This window comes from Rattus norvegicus, chromosome 7 (assembly GCF_021556685.1).
Source record: "Rattus norvegicus strain SHRSP/BbbUtx chromosome 7, alternate assembly SHRSP_T2T, whole genome shotgun sequence".
Lineage (NCBI taxonomy): Eukaryota > Metazoa > Chordata > Mammalia > Rodentia > Muridae > Rattus > Rattus norvegicus.
The window spans coordinates 78,602,040-78,626,120 of NC_141540.1; the positions used below are offsets into that span (position 1 = coordinate 78,602,040).

Sequence of the window (24,081 nt, forward strand, 5' to 3'; positions counted from 1 at the left end):
CCATCCTTAGGGTCAGTAAATCTGGCTTGAATTGAACTGGCTCATTTCACCAGCAGAGAACTAACTTACCAGATGGTGCGGAACCCGGGAGGAGTTGGGTCCCCAGTCTGATGGCTCCAGTCTTTCCTGCCTGTCCAGGGACCACTTCTCTGCCCCTATCAGTCTGGAGACATCATTTCTTCGGACTCTGTGAGTACCCGTCCCCAGCTACTGCCTAATCTCCATCCAGGATCCTCTGAACTTCCTCAGTTGAGTCGAGGCCTGGTCAGAGTTAGTTCTATTCCTGAACAAAGACTGGGTCTTTGTTAGGGAGGATCTTTCGAAAGACACTTGATCTGAAGATACCAGCCCCCATATAAACCTTTCGATCCCAGACGACCAAATGGACCACCATTTCCATAGTTTTGGGATCTCCGCAAGGCCTGGGGAATAGGTGCCACCAAATCTAAAACAAAAATTTATCCAAACTGTTCTGAACTCTCCATGTCCAATCTTTTGGAGCTGGCACTCTCACCCCTTCCCCTCCTCCTTCACCAAAAACACAGCTTCAGGGCTGCCCCAAACCAAGCTGCTGATCTGATCTGCCTGAGGCACAGCACTCAAGGTTCCAGGTGCTGCCTCCCTCTATCCACCCCCATCCCACATAAATACACACATTGTATAACATTGCAAAACACCAGGGCAAGGTAATCCATTACACCTAACTCAGGGTGGCTACAGTCAGGTCTGGAGGTTACTGGAGCATCATCTGTATTAGATGCACTCTGATTCCAACAGCTTTCCACTGGCTACGACTGGTCCACAGCAGAAAACTGAGAACCTTCACTGTCCCTGAAATCTTCAGAGGCAGGGAACTCCCTGGAATTTGAGGGGCGGAGACATACTCCCTACTTTCCAGGCCTGTTTGATCAAATCCAAGACTTGGAAGCGCTCCAGGTGGCTTGATTTCACCCATTATTTTTTCCTTTTTGCCACTTCAAATTTTCAGTAGAATTGGAGCCGAGGAGTCTCCTTGCCCTTTCAGTGCAAATTTGGCCTCAGTAAACACTGACAAATGGCTGCCGTTGCTCAAATAAGAATGCTTGATTCTTTTTTTTTTTTTTTTTTTTTTTTGGTTCTTTTTTTCGGAGCTGGGGACCGAACCCAGGGCCTTGCGCTTCCTAGGTAAGCGCTCTACCACTGAGCTAAATCCCCAGCCCTGCTTGATTCTTAATATCTAAACTGATTTAGAGAATTCCACAAGATAGAATGCCACCATGGTCCAGAGCCCCTCCCTACAGAACTCCCAGTCTACTTTAATCTTTCTCAAGGCCCGGGATTGCAACCACAGTCAGAGCCACAATGCCTGCCGCTGTTCTTGCTTGACTTCCAAACGTGTCTATTCCTAGCTGAGATAGCATAAAAGCCCTTCTGCTTCCTGGTTTTGGCCTATGTCTCCTGCCCTCCAACCTGAAAAATCCTGTTTGTATCTTTACCATTCCAAAATCACATACTATATCAAAATCTGTGAGTGAGATTTTAAAGGGCTGTATCAGAATCTGTAAGTCTGGTTTTTAAAGGGTCCAAATTCCACACAGAAAAGTTAGCTTAAACTCTAATTAAAAAAAAAAAAAGAGTTAACAGTAAAAGGTCAATGTCTAAATCATTTTAATTTGCTACAGCATATTATGTGTGTCAGTTGAATTCAACTCTTAAGAAACCAGTGTGTGCCTGATCGGGCCCTGGAGTCCATTGGCTTAGAGCCGTCCTGGCTGGTGACCTCATCAAGATGGAAGCCAGGTGACCTTTCTGCCATCTTGGTTAAGGTGGTCACGTGGTACCCCCTGCTTATCATTCTATCCCTGATTTTAGACTAAGGAGGCGATAATAATCTTCAAAGGTGGTTTTATTAAAACTGAATCATAGAAAAACTAGGGTATTTGTGAAGTATGTGTTAAGCTTTAGCTGTTTGGAGAAACTTGGTCATATTTTTTAAAAAACTGGAGTTTTGCAAAAATACATTACAATAAGATCTTTAGTTCGAGAATTATGTTTTTAAAGGGTCAAACTTAGCAGGGATAAAAATTGTAAAATCCAAGTTTTATAAAAGGCGCCAGCCCATAAACTGTTAGGGAGAACTAAACTACACAAGTTAACGATCAGTCAAGAACGGTGTAAGTGCCATTCCTTTAGAGGGCGAGCATGCACAGAGAGACCCGTTTTCTTCTCCCACCATACAATATTCTGTATGCGTCATCAAAACTAGACCTAAAACAAGTGCGTCAGAGCAAGTAAACTTTCAAGTTTGCTCAATGTAAAGTAATATCAAAAATCGGTTATGAGATGGAATGATAGAGTAAATGGGTAAAAGCTACTGTGTGCTTGCATGGCAGGACACTCCCTGGAAATTCCCTTGGGTATAACACAAATCGCCCCCAAAGAATAGGCTGCATACAAGCCTCATTACAGGACAGAGGGACGCACGGCTGACGTCTACTGCTTCTGCCCTCAGCGGCATCAACCTGGCCAGCTCTGGCTGTGAGGGTCTGACAAACTTTAGCCATGCACCCAAACAAGAAAAAAGCAAACTAGACAAACAAAAAAAACAAAAACAACTTCGAGTAAAGATGAATAACTCCTTGCGTCTCACGTGATGGGGATAGATCCTCATGCCCAATGGAAGATCTTAGTCTTCACCCACATTCTGTCATGTAACAGAGATGCAGACAGCAATTGTTCTGCCCTCAGTGTTTCTGAAACTGACACATGGGGACGCTGTGAACAGGGGAACCTTGTACCTAAACCTACCACCCTACTGATCTGAGACCTGCATGCTCTTGGTCATGCCCCTTACCCTGGCATCCAATGCTTCCTCTTGGCAAAAGCTAATTCCAGGATCTATACCATGACTAGCCATGTTCCCTCATTAATGAAGGCTGCCAAACACTCTGTCCTCAAACTCACAGCTTTGGAAAGTTACTCAAAATATCCATGCCCTATCTTTGACAGTTGGATTTTTACCTGTAGAGTTAACAAATGGTATGTCCCAAGCCCTCGGATCCTTCAGGAAAGGATGACGTAGATAAAGGAGATTCTCTCCAACCTGGGCTACCCACGACTCTTTGCAAATGTAATTTAATAGATGCCAGGGTAAGGGGCATGACCAAGAGCATGCAGGTCTCAAATCAGTAGGGCGGTAGGCTTAGATACAGAGCTAATGGGCTAGCCCTAGGCTCACCGTGAACTACAGGAACGTGTAGCCAAGGCTACAGTGCATGGGCATGCTTTCTAGGAAATCCAAAAGCCAATATTTGCTAAAGCTCGTTTAATGTGCTTATCTTACTTTACAAATTATGCCTCTAAACATCCAATCTGTTTTAAATAGAGTGGTATTACAAAATATGCTTACTGATGTCAGTATGTGGTGACCTGGAGATTTGTCCATTGACAAAAGGATTAAGGAGTCAGCTTGAGCCTTCTCCGCCAATTCAGTCTGTTATAGGTACCTTACTTTCTACAGATTTGACACGGCTGGCTGCTTTCATCTTTTGTCTGCTGGTTGAGTATATGGAATGAAAAGGTTGTAGAGAATTTTTAAAGGTCGTTTTAATCCGGTTAATTTTAGGAAATGTTGTAAAAGCAAGCATTTACTCTTGACACGGCAGCCATTGTCTCTGGAAGTCTACCTTTTAACTTACAAAGTGAAAATTATTTATCTGTGGGAAATACTACTTAGAATTAAATTGTCTTTTCATGCAGCCTGATATTTGTTGTATAATCTTAGAAGGCAGGTATAACAGTTTGATGCTAACAAATACATATAAAGCCATGTTTTCAAATACTAGACGTGGTCATGTAAGGTAATAGTCCCAATGTTTACAAAATTCAACCTAGCAAATTGTTTCTAACCAAAACTTGTGTTTTATATGAAATACTCTGCTTTTCTCCATTAGATAATAGCTGACGTTGTTAATATTAAAACAAATATAAAAAGTTTATCATACTTGGGAAGAAGGACTATCGCTTAGACACTCTGCATACAGATTCACTCCTTGGGAGCTGGCTTTAACGGACTTCTTTTACAAAGCTCTCAGGTGCTTGTTCTGTGGGCAGGAGTCTGGTGTGACCAACAGCTAACTGCTTGATGGTGGTGGGCTGGATGATTGGTTTGGTTGGGAGTGTAAGAGAGGCTTTCTACAGGAGACTAAATGGCAGCTCTACAGGCGAAGGCCTTCTCCATGGTTCTCCACAGCAGATCCTGATGAAAAGAAACAGTTCATGGTTTTAAGGCATTTATTGTCATGGTGGAAAGTGGATGAGTAAAACCATACCTCACTTATCAGGGTCATCTTGAGATTAAATACCTTGTGCAGGGAGGAGTGTCTGGGAAAGAAAGCTTCTGGACTAAGCCTCCAGGCCTTTAGTTACCTCATTAAAATGGAGATCTGTCTTGAGCCTCTGTGACCTGTGGTCACATCCTCTACCTGTGGAGGAGCTTGAGGTGTTGCCCTTACATGACTGATAGCCACAAATCTATGGGGGCTGTGGCTAGTGACGGGGGCCTGGTGCCCAGGAACAGGTGAAACTCCTGCCATCCCTTCAGGGTCTCCGGGGCTTCTAGCCTTAGTTTAGAGGGGAACCAGGTGCCTTCCAGGGTCCCACAGAAGTCGTCACTTCCTGCTTGCTCAATGGCCAGACACGGTCACTCACCTAGCTCTGACTCCCCATTCCAGCTCACTGCACTGACTCTGAAGCAGTGGTGGCCCCAGAAGATCAGCTCCTGCTCCAATTCAGAGAGCACAACTCTTTCGTCACTCAGGCAGCCATCTCAGCAGAGAGTTTCCAGTACACCGGCAAGAAGCCAGCTGGAAAGACCTCCTACTGGCCAAATCTGGAATCATTTGAACGTTAAAAAATGATACATTTAGTTCAGTGAATAAAAAAAAAACAAAATCTGAGTCCATAAATTAGTTACCAGATACATATCTTGTAAGTTTCCTGAGGAATGGAAGGTTTACATGGTTTTAAAGTACCTAATTGTGAAATACCAATAGATCGCAGAAGGAAAATGAGCAATTTATAATGGTAGGTCTGTCGGTATTTTCTAGCTAACAGTACTAGTAATGAAAAGAAATCAGAAGTCTGTGCCACCCACTCAGGGCAAAAGAAAAACGTGGCACCATGTTTGTGACCTTGCTGTCAAAGATGCCTACCCTGAGTTGAGCTGTGAGCGTACACCAAGAAAACTCAAATTGAGGTCTAGTCTTTAAAATAAATCAACTATAATCTTAAAAAAAAATACCATGGTCTTAGGAGTAGAAGAAAGGTAGAAGAAAGACCAGAAGGTCACTGGTTGTAGGAAGGGAAATAGGGAGGCAGAGAAATGCAGCTCATAACACGCAGCTCTCCCAGTGTCGATGCCTTGTGGTGGTTGTAGACACGGAAACACTCACGGGTGAGGCTTGAGGCCAGCATTTCTACTCAAAGGGCTAAATGTTCTGCTTCCGCAGTTCCACATAGGTGTGTGATTATTTCCACATAAAGTATTTAAAAATTAAGTCAAGGGTTTGGAGAGATGGCTCAGAGGTTAAGAGCACTGGCTGCTCTTCCAGAGGTCCTGAGTTCAATTCCCAGCAACCACATGGTGGCTCACAACCATCTGTGATGGGATCTAATGCCCTCTTCTGGTGTGTCTGAAGACAGTGTCCGTGTACTTATATACATAAAATAAACAAATAATTCCAAAAAAGAAGTAAGTCAAAGTAGGACTGTGAAGTGTCCATTTGAGGAAGTGGAAGTGATTGCTTTGCATACACAAGGACATGAGTTTGTATCCCCAGAGCCCGTGTAAGTAAAGCGGGACATAGTGCCACTTGCTCACAACCCCAGTGCTAGGGAGGCAGAAATGTGGACTTGTGGGGCTGGCTGGCCAGCCCAGTCTACTCAGTAACCTCTAGGTCCATGGGTCTTGAAGCCTCCAAAATACATGAAGGATGGTGCCTGGGAAAAGTTACCTGAGGTCATCCTCTGACCTCTACATCCACACCTGTATATGTACACATGATTCCCACACACATGAACTTGCACACACATGTACACACACAAATAATAAAAATGGATCATAAGGCTAAGTAATCAGAGTCTCTCCTAATATGCACAATTTTATTTATAATAAAGTCGTGTTAAGAACCTTGAGGGCTTGAAACTGAACTGTCTGGGTTTGAATCCGGGCTCTTTACCTGTTTACTTCTGTCAGGTGCTTATTAACTTGTTTTAGTGAGATCATCTCTTGGAGAAGAAGTGCTCATGTCTTGCCAAGGGTCAACAGAGAGGCATGGCTGTCATCGGGCAGAACATCTCCATACTTCCTCCCTCCCCCTTTTTCTATGAGGGTGTTCCTCTTCCCCATCCACCCATCCCTTCCCCGCCGCCCCGCCCCTGACATGCCCTGTAGGGCACTGGGGCATCAAGCCTTGGCAGGACCAAAGGCTTCCCCTCCCATTGATGCCAAAACAAGGCCATCCTCTGCTACATATGCAGCTGGAGTCAAGGGTCTGTCCATGTGTACTCTTCGGATGGTGGTTTTGTCCCTAGGAGCTCTGGTTGGTTGGTATTGTTGTTCTTATGGGGTTGCGACCCCCTTCAGCTCCTTCAATCCTTTCTCTAACTCCTCCAATGGGGACCCCGTTTTCAGTTCAATGATTGGCTGCAAGCATCTGCTTCTATATTTGTCATGCTCTGTCAGAGTCTCTCGAGAGACAGCTATATCAGGCTCCTGTCAGCATGCACTTCTTGACATCAGCAATATTGTCTGGGTTTGGTGTCTGTATGTGTGTGGGCTGGATCCCCAGGTGGGGCAGTCTCTGGATGGCCTTTCCTTCAGCCTCTGCTCCAAACATTGTTCCCCCTTTTAAGAAGGACTGAAGCATCTGCACTTTGGTCGTCCTTCTTGAGCTTCATGTGGTCTACGGATTGTATCTGGGGTAATCTGAGCTTTTGGGCTAATACCCACTTATCAGTGAGTGCATACCATGTGTGTTTTTTGTGATTGGGTTGTCTCATTCAGGATGATATTTTGTAGTTCAATCCATTTGCCTACAAATTTCATGAAGTCATTGCTTTTAATAGCTGACTAGTATTCCACTGTGTAGATGTACCACATTTTCTGTATCCTTTCCTCTGTTGAGGGAAATCTGGGCTCTTTCCAGCTTCTGGCTATTATAAATAAGACTGTTATGAACATAGTGAAGGATATGTCCTTGTTATATGTTGGAGCATCTTTTCAGTGTATATCCAGGAGTGGTTAGCTGGGTCCTCAGGTAGTACTATGTCCAATTTTCTGAGAAACTGCCAGACTGATTTCCAGAAAGGTTGTACCAGTTTACAATCCCACCAACAATAGAGGAGTGTTCCTCATTCTCCACATCCTTGCCAGCCATCTGTTGTCACCTAAGTTTCTTACCTTAGACATTCTGACTGGTGTGAGGTGGAATCTAAGTTGTTTTGATTTGCATTTCCATGATGACTAAGGATGTCGAACAATTCTTTAGGTGCTCAGCCATTCAATACTCCTCATTTGAGAATTCTTTGCTTAGCTCTGTAACCCACTTTAATAGGGTTATTTAATTCTCTGGAGTCTAATTTCTTGAGTTCTTTGTATATATTGGATGTTAGCCCTCTATCAGATGTAGGATTGGTAAAGATGTTTTCCCAATCTGTTGGTGGCTGTTTTGTCCTAATGACAGTGTCCTTTGCCTTACAGAAGCTTTGCAGTTTTATGAAGTTCCATTTGTTGATTCTTGAGCTTTTTCCCCAGTGTTCAAGGCTCTTCCCTACTTTTTCTTCTACTAGATTGAGTGTATCTCCTTTGATGTGGAGGTCCCTGGTCCACTTGAACTTGAGCTTTGTACAGGGCAGTAAGAATGGATCGATTTGCATTCAATATGTGAATCTCCAGTTGAACCAGCACCATTTGTTGAAAATACTATTTTTTTCCACTAGATGGTTGTAGATACTTTACCAAAGATCAAGTGGCCATAGGTGTGTGGATTTATTTCTGGGTCTTCAATTCTATTCCACTAATCTACCTGTCTGTCTCGTACCAATACCATACAGTTTTTATCACTATTGCTCTGTAATACTGCTTGAGGTCAGGAATGGTGATTCCCCAAGAAGTTCTTTTATTGTTGAAGATAGTTTTAGCTATCCTGGGTTTTTTGTTATTCCAAATAAATTTGCAAATTGCTCTATCTAACTCTATGAAAAATTGAGTTAGAATTTTGATGGGGATTGAATTGAGTCTGTACATTGCTTTTGGCAAGATGGCCATTAGATCTTCTTCAATTTCTTTCTTCAGAGACTTGATGTTCTTGTCATATAGATCTTTCACTTGCCTGGTTAGAGTCACAGCAAGGTATTTTATATTATCTGTGACTATTGTGAAGGGTATCGTTTCCCTAATTAATTTCTCAGCCTGTCTATCCTTTGAGTAGAGGAAGGCTACTGATTTCTTTGAGTTAATTTTATATCCAGTCACTTTGCTTGTTTATAAGGTTTAGGAGTTCTGTGGTGGAACTTTTGGGGTCACTTAGGAATACTACCATATCATCTGCAAATAGTGATATTTTGACTTCTTCTTTTCCCATTTGTATCCCTTGACCTCCTTTTGTTGTCTGATTGCTCTGGCTAGAACTTCAAGTACTATACTGAATAAGTAGGGAGAGAGTGGGCAGCCTTGTCTTGTCCCTGATTTTAGTGGGATTGCTTCAAGTTTCTCTCTGTTTAGTTTGAAGTTAGCTATTGTTTGCTGTATACTGCTTTTACTATGTTTAGGTATGGGCCTTGAATTCCTGATCTTTCCAAGACTTTTATCATGAAGGGGTGTTGAATTTTGTCAAATACTTTCTCAGCATCTAATGAAATGATCATGTGTTTTTTCTTTCCTTTGAGTTTGTTTATATGGTGGATTATGTTGATGGATTTCCATATATTGAACCATCCCTGCATCCCTGGGATGAAGCCTACTTGATTATGATGAATGATCATTTTGATGTGTTCTTGAATTTGCTTTGTGAGAATTTTATTGAGTAGTTTTGCTTTGATATTCATAAGTAAAATTGGTCTGAAGTTCTCTTTCTTGGTTGGGTCTTTGCATGGTTTAGGTATAAGCATAATTGTGACTCCATAGAAGGATTATTAGTGTTTCTTCTATTTCTATTTTGTGTAATAGTTGGGACAGTATTGGTATGAGGTCTTCTATGAAGGTCTGATAGAATTCTCCACTAAACCCATCTTCTGGTCCTGGGCTTTTTTTTGGTTGGAAGACTTTTTAATTACTTCTTCTATTTCTTTAGGAGTTCTGGGACTGTTTAGATGGTTTATCTGATCCTGTTTTAACTTTGGTACCTGGTATCTGTCTAGAAAATTGTCCATTTCATCCAGATTTTCCAATTTTGTTGAGTATAGGCTTTTGTTGTAGAATCTGATGATTTTTTTTAATTTCTTCAGTTCCTGTTGTTATTTCTTCCTTTTCAGTTCTGATTTTGTTAATTTGAATACTCTATCTGTGCTCTCTGGTTAGTCTGGCTAGGGGTTTATCTATCTTGTTGATTTTTTCAAAGAACCAGCTCCTGGTTTTGTTGATTCTTTGTACAGTTCTTTTTGTTTCTACTTGGTTGATTTCAGCCCTGAGTTTGATTATTTCCTGCCATCTACTCCTCTTGGGTGTATTTGCATCTTTTTGTTCTGGAGCTTTTAGGTGTGCTGTCAGTCTGCTATTGTATGGTCTCACCAGTTTCTTTTGGGAGGCACTCAGAGCTATGAGTTTTCCTCTTAGCACTGCTTTCATTGTGTCTCATAAATTTGGCTATGTTGTGCCTTCATTTTCATTAAATTCTAAGAAGGCTTTAATTTCCTTATTTCTTCCTTGACCAAGTTATCATTCAGTAGAGCATTATTCAACGTCCATGTATATGTGGGCTTTCTATCATTTTTGTTATTATTGAAGACTAGCCTTAGTCTGTGGTGATCTGATAGGATGCATGGGATTATTTCAATTTTCTTGTATCCATGGAGGCCTGTTTTATGACTGATTATATGGTCAGTTTTGGAGAAGGTACCATGAGGTGCTGAGAAGAAGGTATATTATTTTGTTTTAGGATGAAATGTTCTATAGATATCTGTTAAACCCATTTGTTTCATAACTTCTCTGTGTTTCATTGTTTCTCTGTGTCTCTGTTTAATTTCTGTTTCCATGATCTGTCCATTGATGAGAGTACAGTGTTGAAATCTCCCACTATTATTGTGTGAGGTGCAATGTGTGCTTTGATTTTTAGTAAAGTTTCTTTTATGAATGTAGGTGTCCTTGCATTTGGAACATAGAAATTTAGGATTGGGAGTTCATCTTGGTGGATTTTTCCTTTAATGAATATGAAGTGTCCTTCTTTATCTTTCTTGATAACTTTTGGTTGAAAGTGAATTTTATTTGATATTAGAATGGTTACTCCAGCTTGTTTCTTGGGACCATTTGCTTGGAAAATGGTTTTCCAGCCTTTTACTGTGAGTTAGTGTCTGTCTTTGTCACTGAAGTGTGTTCCTTGTATGCAGCAAAATGCTGGATGCTCTTTACATATCCAGTCTATTAGTCTATGTCTTTTTATTGGGGAATTAAGTTCATTGATGTTTAGAGATACTAGGGACCAATGATTGTTGTTTCCTGTTATTTTTGTTGTTAGAGGTGGAATTACGTTTGTGTGGCTATCTTCTTTCTTGCTTTTTCTAGGGTGTAGTTTCCCTCCTTGTGTTGCAGTTTTTCCATCTATTATCCTTTGTAGGACTGGATTTGTAGAAAGATATTGTGTAAATTTGGTTTTGTCATGTAATATCTTGGTTTCTCCATCTACGCTAATTGAGAGTTTTGCTGAATACAGTATCCTGGGCTGGCATTTATGTTCTGATAGGGTCTGTTTGACATCTGCCCAGGATCTTCTAGCTTTCATAATCTCTTATGAGAAGTCTTGTGTAATTCTCATAGGTCTGCTTCTATATGTTACTTGACCTTTTTCCCTTACTGCTTTTAATATTCTTTCTTTGTTTTGTGCATTTGGTGTTTTGACTATTATGTGATGGGAGGAATTTCTTTTCTGGTCCAATCTATTTGGAGCCCTGTAGACTTCTTGTAAGTTTATGGGCATTTCTTTCTTTTGGTTAGGGAAGTTTTCTTCTATAATTTTGTTGAAGATATATACTGGTCCTTTAAGTTGGGAACCTTTTCTCTCTTCTGTACTTATTACCCTTAGATTTGATCTTTTCATTGTGTCCTGGATTTCCTGGATGTTTTGAGTTAGGAGCTTTTTGCATCTTCTTTGATGGTTTTGTCAATGTTTTCTATGCCCCTGACATTCTCTCTTCTATCTTCTGTATTCTGACTCTTGATCTCTTTTTAGCTTTTCTAGCTCCAGGGTTGTCTCCCTTTGTGATTTCTTTATTGTTTCTATTTCCATTTTTAGATCCTGGATGGTTTTGTTCAATTCCTTCAATTGTTTGGTTGTATTTTCCTGTAATTCTTTAAGGAATTTTTGTGTTTCCTCTTTAAGGGCTTCTACCTGTTTACCTGTGTTGTCCTTTTTTCTTTAAGGGAGTTATTTATGCCTTCCTTAAAGTCCTCTAACATCATCATGAGTTGTGATTTTAAACCAAAATCTTGCTTTTCCGGCGTGTTGGGGTGTCCAAGGCTTGCTGTGCTGAGGGAACTGGGTTTTGATGATGACAAGTGGCCTTGGTTTCTATTGCTTAGGTTCCTGCTCTGCCACTCACCATCCATTTATCTCTGATGTTAGCTTGTCTTGCTGTCTCTGACAGTGGCTTGACTCTCCTGTAAGCCTGTGTGTCAGCACTCCTGGAGACCAGCTTTCTCCCAGCAGAATCTGGGTACAAAGAGATGTGGCACAGGATCAGCTCTGGGCACAGGTGGAAAAGGGAAGGATCCTGTCCCAGACTGCTCCTCAGTTACTGTCTTCCTGAGGGCTCTGGGGGAGTCCCTCGGAGCAGAAGTGGTGTTCTTACACAGCCATCAGGTGTGTCGGCACTCCTGGAGACCAGCTTTCTCCTGGTGGGATCTGGGTACAGAGAGCTGTGGTCCCTCTGAGGACTCTTAATGGCTCATAACCCTTCTGTCAGCCTTGAAGCAGTCACAGAGAGATCAATGCCCCTAAACCCCTAAAAGCAATTTGGGTTGACTTTTGAAAGGGGACAAATGGGCTATGGACCATCCAGCTCATCCCTTCTTGCCACTGTAGACATTCTTTTGGGGACTCAACTAAAACATCTGGACTGAAGCCTCCTTTGTGTCAATTAATATCTATCCTACCAGCTTGATCAGCATGACATCCTCAGGACCAGCTTGACTCCGACTGCTGCAATATCCACAATTAAAAAGGACCAGCCCCTACTGCTGCTGAGGCCAGGACCTGTGCCATCATCTGTGAATATACTGCTTCCACAGCAACAAATTCTAACTGGGTTAAAACAGGGTCAAAAGAGACAAGACAGGCAAAAGTCTCTTGTGATTCTCTCAGGCTCTGGCCCCTCCCTGGCTCACTCCTTTCTCCTTTATTGTTCTCATATTTATGTTGTTACCTTGTCTTTAAATATTTTACCTACCGAACTTCCCCCACCTTGCCCTACAACAGCTCCATTTATTCCTGATGCATCTGCACAAAGACCTTCTATATGCCATAGAGATACTTTGACTAAAGGGATCTTCTTCCCTTTCAGTCCAGGCCAGAAGCAATTCCTTACATCAGTCCTCTATTTTCTCCAGCTCCCTGCCTTTGCTGCTCTGTGCTCCCTGCTACTTCTGCTGGCTCAGTTTCTGTGAAGTGTGTTGGCGATGGGAACAGTCGCTGTCACCTTGAATCAACTCAGTGCCCACTTCCTGTCACTTTCCCTCTCCATTTCTTCCAATCCCTCAGTTTCACCAGGAAGTCTTTCAGTTTCACTCCAAAGATGAGACATCTGCTTATGACCCTCTAATAAGCATTTCCCATGTCTCCTCAGGAATACAAGACAGCAGTCACCTGATCCACTGCGCCTCATCAAGTTAAGACTCTGCCTTTCTGGTAAAGACCCTCTTCAACAGAAAACAGCTATAACACCCCTGCCTCACACTTGTATATCCTGTCAGAGTTAGGAAGTATAACTTCTTGCTGAAAGACTACACTTGCCTTGCTGACTATGAAGTCATTTCCACCCCAGTAAGAGGCCACACCCCATCTTCTTCTGTAGGAACCTTGGCCATCTGCACAGATTGAGTGGCTAATCTGCTTCCCTGCCTGAATGAATGTGATCCCACCTAAGGGCAGACCCAGCCTCTCTTCCTTCCACCTCCCATCTCTCCACAGCTGCCTTTAGTAACCTAACAATCACAAGAAAGAACCCTGTGTTTGTGAGTGCATCTTTGGCCCATGCGTCTCTGCTCTTCCCCCACCTGTAGGTCTAGTAGAGCTCGATGTTCCAGGCTTTTCAGGTTGCGAGGCATTCTTAGTGAGTACTAAATGCCCATAAGCTAAAGAAGTATGTCTGACACTCTAGTGTGGTTTTTCCTGGGTTTTTTTTTTCCTTCCCCAGTTCCAGAAATTAATGCAGGCCTGTGTGTGCTGGTCTGCCTCCTAGTCTGAATGAGTCTGTTTAATTTCTTTTCCTATAGTTATTTCTTTTACTGCCTATGGAGGAGTGGTTTGCCTCTGTGTATGCCTTCGTGCACCATGCATGTGCAGGGCCCATGAAAAGGAAGGAATTGGATCCCCAGAACAGAGTTACAGATTGCTGTAAACCACCACGTGGGTCCTGAGAATCAAACACTGGTCCTCTGCACAAGCTGTTAAGTGTTCTGAGCTGCTGAGGCAGCTCTCCAGCACCTAAGTGGGTTTTTATTTTTTCTTTAACTCCCTCTTCATGGATGGTGATAGAGTGCCTCACCCGTGAAACAGGATTTCTGCAAGGTGACAGACAATCTCACTCCTCCTTGCCTGGCTGTCCTAGAAAGAAGTATCTGTTGGAATGTCCTGTCTCACCCTGGGTGAGCAAGCACGGGAGAGAGACCACAGGGGAACTTGGTGCAACTCTTCCAGACCTCATCCCATCCCATAAAGGGTTACGGCCATCTTTTTTTGTCTCTGGGAGACCATTCAATTTCCCTCAAGAGAGATTCTGCCTCTTGCCCTGTATCTCTTGAAGGTCCCTTGTCTCTTTTATGCATCCTGTCCCTTTAAGCAGCCGTAGTTCTCTAAGAGGTAGAATTGCTGCTTTTCATGGCACAGTAGAGATTGTTTTCATCTCGAAGAGGGTGTTGACTGAACTGATCAGTAGAATCAGACGTTTCTAGCTGCCAATATGTCCATTTTCTTCTATTTATTTTAGTAAAGGGCCAAGCTCTTACGTGTTCTTTCAACCTGTACAGAGCAAGATTAAAACAGAGGGCAAAAAGAGAGGCTGGTATGAGTTTGAGCACAGTGGAGTCTGTCTTAGCATTTGCTTTTTGAAGTGGTGTGTGTGTGTGTGTGTGTGTGTGTGTGTGTGTGTGTGTGATGTGCACAAGTGCCATGTGCATGAACCCCGAGAAGGAGGAAGAAGTGCTGGAGTTCCAGGCAGTTGTGAGCTACCTGTGTGGGTGCTGAGAATCTAGGTCTCCCGCTAAAGCAGAAAGTGCTCCTAACCACTGTGCCACACCATCTCTCCAGCACCCCTCCCCCTTCTTGGATTTTGGTGAGTTTAACTTGGGAAGCTAGAGCTTCTGAAAGCTACCTACGCAACCCTGAGCTGGAGGTTTCCAGTGTTCATCATCTCACATTCAAGAAGCGTGGAAAAGCAAGGAAGAGGAGCAGGCAGACAGGTGTAGTGTTAGAATATGGAGAATGTGAGAAAAGGCTGAGGCTGGGGGAGAGCTCTGAGGAAGGAGCCATGCCTGCTGGGCTTGTACGGAGGGTGAGGTAATTGCACAGAGGCTGAGGTAATTGCACAGAGGCTATTTTAGAGCTGGTTCACTTCTGAGTGTACCATGGTCCAAACCAGTATGAGTCTCAGACCAACTCAAGAGTTTCTGTGCCCTTTCAGGAAAGGTGCTACATTTCTGGTTCATGATCCACCATGGGCCCACCCTTACTCTTAAAGAGAGTTCTCTCCTGTCTCAAGGCTTTGTATAAAAATCCTTAAAGAGGCTTTATTGACCGGCTACCTGGCTCTTTGCCTCATTTTCTAACTTCTACTCAAAAGAAGGCAGATGTGATGCTTCAAGCCACGGCGGCCATATTGGACTACAAGGCCCTCTTTAACAACATACCTAAAAACTAAAAACAGAACAACAACGGAAGCTGGGAACCTTGGGTCCTGAAGGGACACACACAGCCTGTCCTGCTCTGGTTACTCCAGACAGTTTCTGTAAGAAACAGATGAGAACAATCATTTAGGTTGCTGGTGTCAGACCAGTGTCCAACATCCAGAAAATTCCTAACTGAGGAGACCATTCATCATAGAAATAAATGCAGCTCCTCCCACTGTGCAACTTCCTGAGGAAGAAATAGATGGATCCAAGGAAGCAAAAAAAATCACCAGGAATGATCAACGCAACTGCATCCCCAGAGCAAGCGTCTTAGGAACTGGGTAGTTACTCATCTGTAGCTTTTCCACATTCTTCGAGACGAAAGACGTTTCGTATGGCTGCTTTGAAGTAACTTAGCATTAGCCAGATAACTATTTTTAAACACGGGTGTGCATGTATATGCATGTCGGAGTGTATGTCCAGGTGCGCATGCCCACATGCATGCAGCATGTGTTTGGAGCAGAGGACCTTAGGGGCCATCCCTCAGAAATGCAGTCCACCTCCTTTCGAGGCAGCTTCTCGAACTGGTCTGGAGCTCACCAGCTGGGCTACACTGCTGGCCAGCAGCCCCGGGATGCTCCCTCTCTGCCTCCAAGACTGAGGTTGTATGTTGCCATGGTCTCTGGCATTTCTACGGAGACCCTGGAGATTGAGCTCAGGCCCCATGCTCATGTGGCAAGCAGTTTACCATCTGTCATCTCCCTGTGACTTTTACTTTTGAACTCTATGGCTTATATCATGAAGTTTGCAACTCTGTGTACGTGAACTCAGCTCAGTGAAAGGTAAACAAGTAAAAGACAATAGTAAAGGAGCATGGTGCGTGCCGGGTGGGGACTGTGTATATAATTTTTGTGACCCTTACAACAGTTCTAAGAGGTTGACATTGGGTTCGCTGCCAATAAGGAAATTAGGGGAAGTGGGGTTACCAGGAAGGTAAGTAACTCTCCTCGGGTCTCTCAGACACCAACAAGATTGGATTAAATCTGTCTGCTTCCTCATGCTGTGCTATGACCCTTGACCTCACTGTGCTTCGAAGGCAGTGACACTTCCCTGGGTCTACTAAGAAGTAAATGACATCCTCCATGAGATGTATCATGAGAAACTGTTTGTGGGTGACTTTTATTCCACAAATGGTACACAGAAGTCCGTGCTCCCAATGGGAATGTGGCTGTACTTGGAAACAAGAACTTTGTGGTTATAATTAGTCTAGAGGAGGCCATGTTAGAGCAGGGAGAGCTCTAGTCAGTAACTACTGTCCATCATAAGGGAACTCTGGATGCAGAGGCACATAAGGGGGAGCAGCACATGAGTGAGTGTGGAGAGAGGTTGGCAAGCATCTACAAGCCACAGAATGCACCAGATGACATGTGGCCACCAGGGGCTGAAAGTAACTAGGAAGGACAGTCCCCACAAGCCCCTGGAATCAGAAGAGCCCTGCTTATTCCTTGGTGTTAGATTTCTGGCCTTCATAAGTGCATAAAACAAAACAAAATTGCTGTGCCAACAAAGGGTCTGTATTTGTGGCCATGTGCCACAGTCCTGGGAAACTGAGAGGAAAGTGAGTCGCTGGGTTTCAGTAGTCACGTATTGGCTGAGTATAACACTGTGCCATATTCTATCGTAAGAATGGGATACTGGCCAGAGGGACCGGTAAGCTGCCCAGTACCTGCTCCTGCCTGTTCCAGAAATGCCCCGAGAAGATGAGAGGGACTAAGGCTGGCGGCTGGAGTGTGGGAGGAAGAGTCAGTGTGGTGGACAGCCAGAAGCAGACAGCTGAGCTGGGCCAGGAAACAAAACAGTTCCTGCACAGAGATGCAGATGCCCCCATCACTGAACTGGGAAGAGCTCAAGAGTTTCCTCCCCAGTTGCCCTCAACAGACTGAGGAAGGTAAACCAACTTGGTCTCGTGTCTGGGTTCTGAGCGTCTGCTGCATTTGGACCAACTCAAACCTTCTGAGTAGAGATTGGCTCTAGTCTCTGATTTTGTACAAGGCCAAGGGTCTTGTTAATGAGTTCATTAAAAGTCCAGTCAGCTGAAGCAAATGCTTAAAATCATGGGGGAGACAATTACTCAAACAGTACACCATGAAAAGTGTGAAGTCATTAGCAACAGAGATTTGGCCAAATGAACGTTCTTCTTAAGATGAAACTAGGCTGAGGAAAAGGGCAGAATGGCGTCTCGGCTCCAGTGCCTTCTCCTTGTTTGGCTTGTCTCACAGTTTGAGCAACTTCATTAAGGCTCAACCTCTATCCTTACAGTGTCAGTCACTGTGGGAGATAAAAACAAAACCAGTTCATTCCCGTTGGGGACTTTGTAAATCTGTGATCAACACTATGGGAATAGTTCTTTTGTCTTTTTAATACCAGACCCTTCCCTTTCCAAGTGGGACGCTCTCAAACAACTGGAATTTAGCTAACCAGTGCCCAGTCCCCTGCTATTTTGCTCTGTGTGTACAGGTGCTTGTGTGTGTGTGTGTGTGTGTGTGTGTGAGAGAGAGAGAGACAGACAGACAGACAGACAGACAGACAGACAGACAGACACAGACACAGAGAGACAGAGACACAGACAGACACAGACAGACAGGGAAACAAACAGAGACACAGGACCAGAGACAGGGGCGTGTGTGTGTTCATGCATATGCAGATGTAGGAGCCCATGGGACTGAAGAGGACTTTAAGAGTTCTGCTCAGTCACTCGGCCTGGTTCCCTTGACAAGCACAGTCTCTCACTGGCTCCAGAGTCAGGCTGGCAGCCAGCAAGTCCCAGCTACTCTCCTGTCTCTGTTCCACTCTACACTGGAGTTTCTAGTGTTGCAGCCACCCAGATTTTTACAGGAGTCCCAGGCTTCAGACTTAGGCCTCCACACTTGTGCAGCAAGTGTTCTCCCTAATCCATCTCCCCATCCTCCCTAACCCCTTGGTCCCTGAGAGTCACGTGACAGAGGCTGGCCAGCCATGGTCCTCTACCTTCCCGTGACAGTGATAATCTCCAGGAGAAGAAGCAATTTAACTGGGCCTCCTCTATGTGTCTCATGCTAAGTGTCAGAACTGCTTATAGCCGTTCCCTTAAGAGCTATGAGGATTCTGCCCACATGAAACTGCTGTGGCCCTTGCGGGCTGTGTGAGGAGCAAACAGGCTGAGATCTAGGTCAAGAAGACAGAAGACATTGTGAGGAAAGGAGACGCCTCCATCCCAGGGACCCTGCAGCCTAGAAAGCAACCTAAACAGCAAACACACGTCCCCTGCTGAACCCATGCTAATCCCACAATGCAGGGTCTCCGGGAGCTGTCATGGGAAACTGAATCACTTCCTACAGCAGCGAGTACTGTCAGTCCTCGTAGTGTGGGAAAGCGGAGGAGGTGGGAGGGTATCTGGAAAAGAACACCTTGGGTAGAGCAAGAAGATGAGATCTTACTTCAGGTGTCTCCCCTACATATCTTAAAGTTTAGATGTATATTTATTTGTTGGGGGTGGGGGTAGGTACCCACATGCCCCAGCAAGGGTGGAGGTCAAAGGACAACTTTTGAGAGTTAGTTTTTAGTTCCCAGAGACCAAACTCAGGTCATGAGTGTTGACAGCAAGTGAATTTACCCTCTGAGCCATCTCTCTGACCTGTAAATTTGTTAGTTTACAAATAAATAAGCAGGAGGTGTTACCTCACAGAAGACTCCACCAGGCCCCTCCGAGGGACTTAGCAGCAGCTTCAATTATCATCTGCCACCATTCCCTGCCACCGCCTGGTGCACAGGTGCAGGTGGCACAATCTCTCTGTTCCCATGTGTTCCCAGGCAGGCACTGCGCTCTCTCTCTCTCTCTCTCTCTCTCTCTCTCTCTCTCTCTCTCTACTCCCTTGTCCCTGTTTCTCTGCCCCATGGCTCTGCTCCTGTCTGTCTGCTTCTACCCCTTCTCCAGGCTTCCGCTTCCCCCTCTTTCCTCAAGTAAACCTCCCTTACACCAGGTCTGCTGTGTGTATGATCTCAGGGGTCACCTCGGCATGGGACCACCAGGTACCCCACCCCCGCTACTGCATTATATTTCATAACAGGAGGGACCAAACACTTATCAGGTTATATGTTCATGTCAAGATATAGGATTGACCCTTGAAATATGATTTAATGTTTAAGCTAATGTGGGTAAACCGCAGGGAGAGGCAGAGGCAGAGGGAGAGGGAGATTAGTCTGTTTTCTAAAAGCTGCATATTGAAAGGTTCGCTGCATTACTTTAAAAGTTCAGGCTATTAAAAACACTTTTAAGGAACTGTAATCATAAGACTCCTGAGGAGACACTAAAATGGAACCAGGCTTTAAAACTCCTCTGAAGCCCCAGGAGAGCAGGTATGAATGTCCAACCACAGGGGAGAGAGCAGGAGGATCGGGATCAGCACGCCAAACTGCCTGCAGACTCCCTTTTCTGTCGCTGTGGCTGCTTCAAGACAGCGTGTTTCTTAGGAAGTTAAATGCTCTCTGCCCAATCCTGACTGCGTTCTTAATATCAAAATCTTACATCTATGCTGGGTATGTTTGTGTGTGCCTGGAACCCTAGCATTCAGGAGCCTGAGGAATTGTTGCAAGATTTGCTCATATAACAATGAAGCTGACTCATGCCTGTGTCAGATAATGTGGTGGTTTGAATGTGTTTGGCCCAGGGAGTGGCACTGTTAGGAGGTGTGGCCTTCTTAGAGGAACTGTGTCACTGTGGGGATGGGTTTTGAGAGAGCTCCCCCCTATCTGCTTGGAAAACATTCTTCTCCTGCTTGCCTTCAGAACAAGATTTCCTCTAGCGCCGTATCTATACGGCACTAGAATATGTTATGGATATTCTTAAGAGATAGCGCCTGGATGCTGCATGCTTTGCTTCCCGTCGTGATGATCATGGACTGAGCCTCAGAACCTGTAAGCCAGCCCACTTAAATGATGTCCTCATAAGAGCTACCTTAGTCATGGTATTTCTTCACAGCAATGGATACCCTAAGACACCCTATTAAAACCACATCAGAAACAGTCAATTCTGCGAGGAGCTAAAACTCTGTCTACTGAAGACACAGTGAAAAAAAAACCACATTTCCCTACCATAAGACGACCTGAAAGTTCAGAAATAAAATCTAAATTCTTTGTATTCCAGTGTTTTCCAGGCTCTAAAACAAAAGGATCTCACCAGCATGCACAGTGCACTAGAGAAAAGCAAACTAGCTTCATTCTGATCAAGAAAATCAAATACGTTCAAATTTCTTTCTCAAACAGGAACTCTTCAGAACTAAATCCAGGGCTAAATAAATCACAAGATGATGTTTCCAGACATTTTATTACTGTGATATCAAGTCTTAGAGAGGTCCCCCAGCCGCTACATATTACGATGTTTGAGCATCTCCATCACTTCCATGAGATATCTTAGAGAATGTTTCTCCGTTCCCCCTCTAGAAGTTTATTCATGAGCCGGAAGCCCATGCTCCAGGGCTGTGTGGGTGGAGCCGAGAGGTCAGCTGATAAATGTTAGCTGGATATGGTGACATATAGGATGTCATACAGGTGAAGGCAGGTGCAAGATAGAATGAGGACTGTCGTTGGACAAGAAGGAAGGATGGGTGGGAGAAAAGTTTTAGAGGGAGGAGGAGACTGGAGGAAGCAGAAGAAGCAGCCGAGAGAACATGAAGGCAGATGTTAAGATTCCTCTCTGAACATTTACAGGTTGTTATGAATATTCTTAAGAGATAGATGTGTATGGGGCTTTGTATGTCTAGATGAGCAAATTATATATTATCAATTGGATCAGAGGTTATTGTGTTGTGTGTTCTTTCATGTGGCAATTTAAGTTTAAAAGAGTTGGTGGTGGTAGAGACACTGGGCTGCCACGGAATTGAGATGTGTGTGTACAAGATATCTTGGGGCACTACAGTGCCAGACCTAGTGTGGGGTAAAAGATAGCATTCTTTTATAATTTTACCACAATTTTTTTGACACATGCCTGTAATTCCAGCATTCAGAAAGCAGAGACAGGAGGATTGCTGTGATTGCAGGTTCATTCCAGTCTACATAGTAAGTTCCAAAGACCTGTCTTAAAAAACATTGTCTTCCAGGGACTTGGCGGTTTCCTGCTAGCGTGGTCATGGGCATATTACTCAAAACAGACAACTCGAGTCTGTCTACTAGTGATGAATGGACTAATAGACAGACTACTGAAATCCACCCGGACAGAAAGGGAATCCCAACACCTGGTACAAATATGGATGAGAGTTATGGCTGCTCTGATAAAGGAAATAAGCCCATGACAAGAGACAAATACTGTCCAATGTCATGTGAGATGCACGGAGCAGTCAGCTCACAGAAACAGGAGGTAGAAGTGTGCCTTGCAGGCACTGGAAGGAGGGGCAGGAGTTGTTTAATGGGTATAGACTGTGCCTGAGCACTCTCTGTTAGTCAAGTGCCACCAGGCAGGAACTGGGCCTAGTACTATGCACATATTTCAAGAGAAGCCTCAAAGCCACATTTTTAGATAAGAACTTCTAGAGGGAGAACTGAGAAACATTCTCTAGGGTATCTCTTTTTTGGTTGTTTTAAGTTGGCAATAAGTTTTTCATGATTTTAAATTAAACAGAATGTGTTCACAGGCCTCTGGCTCAGACAGTAAGTTGACAACTGTTACGTCCATCAGCTGATGCCACCAAGCACTTCCTGTGGGGGGAGCATTTCCTGTCGTGCTGAGATTCTCCTTCATGGGAGGAGGCTCACGGGTGCATTCCAGCCACAACCTTTCTCTGGGAAGCTATAAGCCCATGGAAAGAGGAGTCTGATAAGTGTGTGCTATTTCATTTCTGTTTATATTAAACATGAGCCTCTAGAACTCTCTCTTTTTCTTTTTACATTTACTTTCTGGGGTACCACTCTTTACCCACAGAGGTCAGACAACAACTTGGGAGTCTGATTTCCCCCTCCACCTTAGGGGTCCCCGGGATGGAGACCAGGTCATCCAACTCAGCCGCAAGTTCCTTTACCACTGAGCCGTCTTGCCAGTCTCCTTGACAACTCTATGTAAGGAGAGGCATGATGGACTCTCACATGAGCCTCACTGTCTCCCTGAAGAACCCAAATTAACAATCACAAGCAGCTTTTGTCCACGGCGACGCAGGGCGTCTGAGAGCGATATGCACTGACTCTTACAGACCAAGGGGCCTGAGCGTTATAGAAAATAAAATAGCACGTTTTCCTTTCTGTCTTACGAAGGTGAAACCGGAAGTAGAACTAAGAGAATAACAACTTCTAAGTAATAAAATGCCTTAGCATAAGCTCCATAAGTTATCACCAAATGCAACTAGAACACATCTATTAGACAATCGAAAATTCATCTGTTCTTTAAAATAACCAGGCTTTTAATGTTTACTGTGCACCATATAGATGAAGCAAATATTATCTGAGAATAACCACACAATTTGAATTAATTATTGTCAATTCAATTTAACAGGTTTATCTGTGCTCAGTATTCCAGTGGGAATAGTGCATTAGAAACAGGAGCTCTGTCAAGGTCCTGCAACTAACTACTCATTCCAACCTGCTTTTACCCTCCCTCCCATTCCTTCTTCCCCCACCCCCAAACCCCCGACCCAGTGTGGTTTTCTAATAATCTTAACTGGCTTTATTTTCTATTCTAAAGTTGAGCAATTCTTCATCCCACAAAGCAGACGTTTCCTTAACTCATATTAAGGCAACAAGGAAAACAGACTTGAAGGAAGTCAAGCCCAGAAGACAGCATAACCTTCCCTGTGGTTCCTGGGTTGGCTTTGTAAAGAGAACCATTTGTGCTATGGCAACGCTTGGAGGCGGGGCTTGACGTAAGGTACCAGAGTTGACATCTGAGATGCCAGGGGCCCTCAGCTGTCTTCACCTTCAGGTTCTGTCCTCACTGCTCAGGGAACCCACCTGGAGCTCAGTTAAGAGCTCTACCCAAAGGCACATGATAAACAAGAAGTCTGGGGACCCACGTCTACTTCTAGGAAATGACCCGTCCTGCGGCAGAGCCCTACGTTGCCCCGTGACCTCATGCACCCTTTCCCCATCGTTTGAGAGCACCACGGGAATGTCTTGCACCTGGCAGGTTCTGCCCAATCCCATCAGATGTTTGAGATGCAGCTTTTAAGGTTATGAAAGTTTCGGAACAAGATCGAGGGTGAGAAGAACAGGGTGGACCAACTCTCTGTTTCCTGCTACACCTTACAATGCCCACGCCTTAGATGGGTCACCATGGGTCCAAGTCCTGGTCTTTAGTTTTGTACATTAAGGAATGTGATCTTATCTGATTGCTCAGACATGATGACACTCTGGGGGACAGGCTCATGCCAACCAAAGGCTCAAGATACTGATTGATAAAGCAGAAGGCCGGTTTGTGTGAGCACAGTTGAGAAGCACGTTAGATGGGTCAGGATATGTGATTTGGCTCTGAAGCCCTTAGGAAGCCAAACCAGGAAGAGGAGACTTCTCAGTAAATTTGGACTCTGTACTGTGGTGTAGCTCTGACAGAGCACTCACTCATGCAGAAAGCCTTCAGTTTAATCTCCCATGCAAAATGAGGAGAGTCAGGAGTAGGGGGGAGTGGGAGGGGGTCAAGGAGGAAAGGGAGACAAGGAGGAGGACTGTGACCAACTCTTGGGCTCACACACATCCCTGACATACAGCAGCTGCCTCCCTTCTCCCCAAACACATCCAATGCCGTCTGTTCTCTGCCTGTGGATGATGTG

At 44.2% G+C, this 24,081-nt stretch overlaps 1 protein-coding gene and 1 long non-coding RNA gene across 19 annotated transcripts in view; one reads left to right on the forward strand and one right to left on the reverse strand.

The window, feature by feature from the left end:
- The window catches only part of LOC120093633 (uncharacterized), a 50,098-nt gene extending 36,771 nt beyond the window's left edge, over positions 1-13,327 (forward strand). For 2 of the 9 annotated variants that reach the window (XR_015625482.1, XR_015625484.1), the window contains one exon: positions 13,036-13,327. This is a non-coding gene — a long non-coding RNA (uncharacterized LOC120093633). Of the gene's footprint in view, positions 1-53; positions 190-3,932; positions 4,074-4,712; positions 4,943-13,035 lie in introns of those variants that run through there. The other 7 variants (XR_015625480.1, XR_015625479.1, XR_015625478.1 and 4 more) reach the window with 7 other exon arrangements.
- The window catches only part of Ncald (neurocalcin delta), a 435,285-nt gene that overhangs the window by 387,059 nt on the left and 24,145 nt on the right, over positions 1-24,081 (reverse strand). The window contains exon 2 of one of the 10 annotated variants that reach the window (XM_087558792.1): positions 21,996-22,115. The exons of 8 other annotated variants lie outside the window; for them this stretch is intronic. The gene's annotated coding sequence lies outside the window, so the exon portion shown is untranslated. Of the gene's footprint in view, positions 1-21,995; positions 22,116-24,081 lie in introns of those variants that run through there. One more of the 10 variants, XM_087558796.1, reaches the window with a different exon arrangement.